This window comes from Phascolarctos cinereus, unplaced genomic scaffold, assembly GCF_003287225.1.
Source record: "Phascolarctos cinereus isolate Bilbo 61053 unplaced genomic scaffold, phaCin_HiC Scaffold_5;HRSCAF=322, whole genome shotgun sequence".
In the NCBI taxonomy this organism is placed as follows: domain Eukaryota; kingdom Metazoa; phylum Chordata; class Mammalia; order Diprotodontia; family Phascolarctidae; genus Phascolarctos; species Phascolarctos cinereus.
Window position 1 is genome coordinate 272,661,839 of NW_027555958.1, and position 6,000 is coordinate 272,667,838.

Below are 6,000 nucleotides of genomic sequence, written 5' to 3' on the forward strand. Positions count from 1 at the left end.
TCCTGAATGTCAACATAATCATCCTCATTCCAGCCCCCCCAGACTGATGAATGAGCTGAATGAAAATCACAACATTCATCTAGTATTTATTGAAGGGTAGTTTTTCCTATAACCATGTCCTAACTAGGTGTTATTCAGGGTACAAAAAGGATATCCTATTTTGTTTTAATAAATAGCAAATAAAGCCATTTGTTCAAGCCTATAACAAACAGAAATCATAGAAGATGAGAATATACCAGACAATGCACAGAGTGAATGAGCTCTCCCACTCGAATAAGCTATTTCAGTTCCACTAAGAGAGCATTTTTAAAAAATCTCAAACAAAATATGAAACAACCAAAGAAGAATAATTGTGAACTTGGATTCGAGAAAGTACAAGATATACATTCTGTATTTATAAGCCAAACAGAGAGTTGGACCTGGCACAAAAGGAATCAGAATGGGGTGAGGAGTTAGTTTAGGAAAGCTTCCTTAAGAGGTGAATCTTGAACTGGTTAATTGTAAATATATAGGTCTAATCCTAAGATCATAGATTTAGAGCTGGGGTTTTAGTTCAATCCTTTCATTTTATAGAAATGAGGATATAGAAGTTCAGAAAGACAAATTTCCATTATGTTCTTTCCAGTGCCTGTTTGTGCTACAATGAATACATGGAAATAAAAGCAACAGAATTTTCAATAGAAATAATGGCTACTCATTTATTGGTGATTCTGTAGAAGGGATTTTAAGGAAGTTCTCTAGAAATATAGTGGTATTTATTCCTGTCGCCCCTCTTTCTAGGGTCACATAAAATGTGACTACATGAGCTCAGATGCCTCTTCCACACACTACAATCCAGCTGCCACAGAATTTCCAATCTTTGACATTTATTTTCAGTAGATCTGAGAAGTGGATAGGGCCATAGAGACCATCTAGTCCATCCTTTTGTTTCAAGACAAGGCAGTATCTGAATGAATGGGCTTTCATCCCACTTTTAAGGAAAGAAGGTAACCTTCATTGTGGTTAGAAACTCCAGACTTTATGTGAAAACAGAAACAGACCAATCAATGAAGGGGGTGAGACAAAGTGGGGTGGAGGAAGGCTTGGGTTGTGTTTGCCTGATAACACTGATACAGTGTTGAAAGTTTACAAAGCCCTTTCACCATGACAACCTCACAAGGAAGGTTTTTATCCCATTTTATCCTATCATATCATGACCCATCATCACCCATTTTACAGATAGGAAGTGGAATGTCAGAGAAGTCAAATGATCTTCCTAAGGTCACAGAGTAAGTGTGAGAGGCAAGCCTGGCAATGTGGCAAAAAGCAGTGGTTTTGGAGTCAAAGAGTTAGGATTCAAATCTCACCTCTGTATGACCTTGGGTAAGTCACTAAACTTCCCAGGATCTCAATCACTTCATCTTTGAAATGAGGGGATAAGATTAGGTAGTCTTTGAGGTCCCTTCCAGTTCTGGATCTGGGATCCCTTTTCATTATAGTATGAAGCCTCTGAATTTCTGGCATTAGGGAAGTGGGAATCTAAGTCTTGGCACCCTTGTTTCTGTCACTCCCTGGCTCCTTATCCTATCTACCTTGAGAATGAGTAGACGGGAAGTGTTAGAGATCTGGTGATTTGGAAAATAAGAATTGGGGTCAGAGCTGGGGCAGCCCCTGGGGCTTGTCCTAGTATATGGTGAAGTAAGGATAGTGGGTAATGGGGTGGGGTGGGATGTGGAGGAAGGCTGTCAGCAACTCTGTGGGGTTCCTGCCCTGGGCATTGTGGTGGGAACTGAGAGAATCTGAAACAGATGTGCTGATCAGAAGGAATATGTCTGAGGGCCTGGGATGTCTGTCATCCCGTAAGTCATGAGTGCCCATTTAATGATCCCACCCAAAGCATTGTCTCTGGGTCCCGCCAGTGTTCCCTCTTGGGGGCCCCTCCAGAGAGACATATGAGCAAGGAAACTTGCAGTATTAGAAAACAGCTCAAAGCTCAACTTAGAAGTCTTATTTGTTTTTTGTTTTTTGTTTTTCTTTTTGCCTCTTAAGCGGGAGGCCAGATGGCTGCCTTCCGGGCAGTGAGGCTCTCAGTGCCTCTCCCCGGCTGTGTGAACATCTCCTAGCCTTATGTGGGGGTACATCTTTGCAACCATATGTATGTCTTCCACCTGGGCATCTCTCCCACTCTGTGTGAACCTCAGAGGTCTCATTTGGAAATGCTATTTCAGGCTAAGCCATCCTATTTTCTGAAGCCTTCTTTCCTCCCCATATCTCTGCGTCTAATGAGTATCCTCTAGCTACTCAACGCTGTTCAAATTTTTTCGGCTCCTGAATTTCTAGTTCATGAGACCAAGGAGTTACTATGGTGAAGACCTGCTGGAAAGCATTCCTTATGTCCCCCTCTAGGATTTTTCCTAAGTCTTTTACCATGTTTGTTTGTTTGTTTCATTGGTGAGGCAATTGGTTAAGTGACTTGCCCAGGGTCACACAGGTAGTATCATGTGTCAGATGCCAGATTTGAACTCAGGTCCTCCTGACTCCAGGGCTGGCGCTCTATCCACTGCGCCATGTATCTGCCCCTTTCTTTTTTGTTTTTCAAGTCTTTTACCATGGATGACCATTTGTTGGAGATGTTGTAGAAGGAATCCATGCTTCAGGTAAAAATTGGATTGGGTCACCCCCTAGGGTCCCTTCTAATTCTATGATCCTTCATGGCTATGGCCTGGGCAGAACTTTCTCCATTTCTAGGTGACCAGGACATATCTCCTTTGTTACCCTCCTGTCCTGCCTCAGTGATCAAGTCCCTTGAGAATAAAGCTCCTTCTAACAAAGTTGGTTAGATTCTGAGAGCATCAGGGGAAATTTCAGATCTTCTCAGTGATGGGTCGATGTGCTTGGTAGCTGACTATCCTGGGACTGTATATTTAACATTGGAGGGAACCTTGGAGCTCATCTCCTGGAACCTCCTCATTTCACAGATGAAGAAATGGAGAGTTAAAGAGGCTCACTCAAGTCTTACCAGTAATAAATGACAGAGTTGGAGCAAAAGGAGACAACATTTTCTCAAGTGCAGGACTTTTGAAAGTGGGGTTGATGACAGGGCTGTCCAGGACAGAGTGATGATCATATATGACCTCCATGTCATAGGTCAAGACAAAGCAGTTTCCTTTGATTAGAAGGTCAGAAGGGAATACCTGACCCAGTTCAGGCACAGAATGAATCCACATCCTAGGACTAGTCCCTCTTCAATTACATTGGGCTCAGGAGTCAGGAAGAAAGGGCATGATGCCAAAATGGACTTGAAGTTAATAATAGCTAGCACTTTTTGACTTACAAAGCACTTTACCTATATTACACCATTTGAGCCTCACAATAATAAATCCCCATTTTACAAATGAGGAAACTGAGGCTGAGAGAGATTAAGTGATTTGCCCAGCTAATAAATGTAGAAGGTGGAATTCAAATTCAAGTCTTCCTGATTCCAAATCTATGTTCTGTACCACTTAGCTACTTAGATTCCTTCTCTGTCCCTGGACCCTACCTCTGATGGTGAAGTTTCTGACAATGAAGTCTATCCATAGAATTGTAGATTTGGAAGTGGAAGAGGTTATCTGACCCAACACCTTCATTTTACACATGAAGCAACTGAGGTACAGAAAGATTAAATTACTTGCCCAAATTTATACAGGTAGCAAATGTTGAAGGTGAAACTGAAACCAGTTTCTGTTGTTGAAATACATTCATTAATAGAGCTGTACATTTTACAGACGCAGTACTCACCCTCCTTTCAAAGGAAGGTCTCAGACTCCAAAAGACAGGCTGTGTTTAGACATTCCTGAATCTGTATCAGAGCTGTCTTCCTCAGCAGCTTTCTCCCACTCACATATTTAACACAGCACCACTTAGATCCCTTACCAGACCTAGTCTTTGGTTCAGTCCACATTCATTCTCTGAGTGGCTCTGTGCTAGGCTGGTAAGTATAACCCTGACTTGAAAGAAAGCCTCTTGGGTTCCTATCCACTCCATTGACTTTATAGAAGACCTCAGACAAGCTATTTATCTCCTCCCCTGAGCCTCTTTTGAGTTTCTTCAAGTCTCCATTTTCTTACCTAGGAACAACTGCCTTCTAGGACCAAATTTGAAGAAGAAATAAATGGCACAGGAGAAACGATATTTGAATTATACTGAATTTACAATTCAGAGGAAACACCAGGAAAAGTAGGATCTAATAACAATGTGGGAATTATGGGATCTTAAAGAGTGATGATGGAGTAAGAATCTTTCTTCTGCCAGGGCACAGATCACTAAGCTGGTCAGCTCTATCTACTCCATTGAACCGAGATTCAGGAAGGGTCTTCCATTCAGTCCTTTCCCTGTCTGGGTCCAGGTCCTGGTCCTCCTCCAGGCTCTTTCCTCCTCTAGGCCCCATGTTTCTTATTTGATCAACCCATTTTCATCTAGAAGTGTCTCTGGCTAGCCATGTGACCTTTGACTCTCCCTCCCACGCTTGTGATCCACATGTGGCCTTTGGAAAAGCAAAGAGCCAACTCTTAGCTCTCACCACTTGGAACTTTTCAGCTCCAGTTACTTCAAAAGGGGTGGTTGGGGTGGGGAGGAGAGAGAGGATAGGGGGAGGAGAGAGAGGAAAGGGGGAGGAGAGAGAGGAAAGGGGGAGGAGAGAGAGGAAGGTGATTGGGGTGGTGGAGGTCTGCTTCTGCTCTTAAAGGGCCAAGCTACTTTCAAATGCAAGGCAGATCATTGGAAACAGCTGGTTAGCTCCAACTTGGGAAGGAAAGTCTGAGTGAGAGGGAGGCAGAAAGGCAGGCTTGGAGCTGGGAAGGTGGTATAATCCTCATTTGAATCTAGCGCTGAAACTAAGTCTCACTGGCACAACTGATATTGATGCAAGATTGTTTTTCTTGTCTAAAGGTTAGCCTATTGAGGGAGGTGACAGGTTTTTTTTTAATTGCCTTTTATTATTATGAATTTGACAAACATTAACAGACATGAACATTTCCCCATAAAATGAAGAACAAAAAAAAAAGAGTGCATATGAAACCACAAATTTCCACTACATAGGGCTTGTTTTTTTTTTTTAATATTTAAAATTTAACAAGGTTGTTCCAATACTGTCCTGGTTATTTGTCTATCCCCTTCTGAATTTTCTTCTGCTTTCTTCTATTTATTTGTGTAATGATTCATTGACACTTTCTTTTTTTTTTTTTAATATTACTACCACTCTTTCCCCTCTATTCCTCAATTATCTTCCTTCTTAAAAAAATAAAAAGTATCACAATCATCCCCTTACTCCTAAATTATCCTTCCCCCCAAAAAAAAATCCTTCTTTGTCACAAATAATTATTGTCTACCAAAACAAATCCACACACTGGCCAAGTCTGAAAACGTATGTATTCTGCATTTACAATCCATCACCTCTCTGCTAGGAGGTAGGAATCCTGATACAACATTAGGCTTCTGAAGTATTAATTATTCATTGCACTGATCATTATTCTTAAGTATTTCAATTGCTTTTCTTTACAGGATTGTAATCATTGTATAAATGGTTCTCCTGGCTCTTCTCACTTCACTCTATAAAGCTTCATACAAGTCCTCCCATGTTCTTTTTTGTAATTTGAATCTGGCCAATGGCATTCCCATCCCCAGTGCTTGTGAATGTGCTGAAGAGCCTGCTACTGGAAAGGCAAGATGACATGTAATGGAAGGGGTTCTGTTTCCCAATTTGGAGCATTTACAAACATTCTATAACTGGTTTTGGTTTTTTAATCGAGTTGTGAAGGGGCAGACTGTTGCTTGGCTGCTAAGCTTTTTTCTCTTCCTCTTTCTTGCCTGACTATATTTAAATAAGGAGGCAAGAACTATTGTAAGCCCTTGGTGGGCTGCCACCATGTGACCAATAAGTGCATGACCCTACTGTTGCTTTTGTCTGCTTTGTCTAGTCTTCTTAATTTGGAATAGAGTTGTTCTGGAGATAGTTACAACTCTTTGAGCTTTGAAGAGTTA